We start from the raw sequence: 679 nt of genomic DNA, 5'->3' as shown, positions 1-679 counted from the left end.
CCGGGCCCCCGGGCCCCGCCTCCAGTGCAGGCGCCCCCCCTCCCCAACCAGACAGCCTCCCCAAGGCCCATGAGCAGAGAGGCCAAGGCCCCCGCCATGCCCTGAACTAGAGTAGACACCGCCCCACAGTGAAGAGCCTCAGACCAGGACTGGGGGCAGTGGGCAGGAAGGCCAGGCGGGCAGGGGCAGTGCCCGGGCAGTGGCCTCCTGCCCCCTGACCCCGGCAGACGGGGCAGGCCGGGTGCACACAGGAAGGGCTGCTCTCCTTTTGGCCGGAGCAGGGGTTCCCCGACCAGGATGGGGACAGGATATCCTGGCCTCTTTCCCCAGCTGCGCCTGGGACAGCGTGCCCAGCCCCGCAGGGCCGTGGACAGCGGCTCTCACACCCGCCTGGGCCCCAGCCCTTCAAGGCCAGGCTCATCCTTCCTGGGCCGGAAATCCAGCTCGGCCTGGGTCGTAACAACCATCCTGCCCCTTTCACAGTCAGCCTCACCAAGGACAGAGCTCTCTCTCTGCTACTGTCTTGGACCCTGCCAGAGCTGCAGCGGGTACCATCCACCCCTCTTCTAGGGGCTGTAATCAGCCTCTGGCCACTCAGCCCAGGCTGCCCCTGCCACCCCAGCTTGAAGCCAGGTGCCCTCGAGAGACTGGCCAATTCAGAGAGTGTCCCATGGCTTTC

Source organism: Bison bison, unplaced genomic scaffold (genome assembly GCF_000754665.1).
Source record: "Bison bison bison isolate TAMUID 2011002044 unplaced genomic scaffold, Bison_UMD1.0 scf7180017864080, whole genome shotgun sequence".
Taxonomy (NCBI): domain Eukaryota; kingdom Metazoa; phylum Chordata; class Mammalia; order Artiodactyla; family Bovidae; genus Bison; species Bison bison.
The sequence above is the reverse complement of the archived record's forward strand: the minus strand, read 5'-3'. Positions refer to the sequence as shown.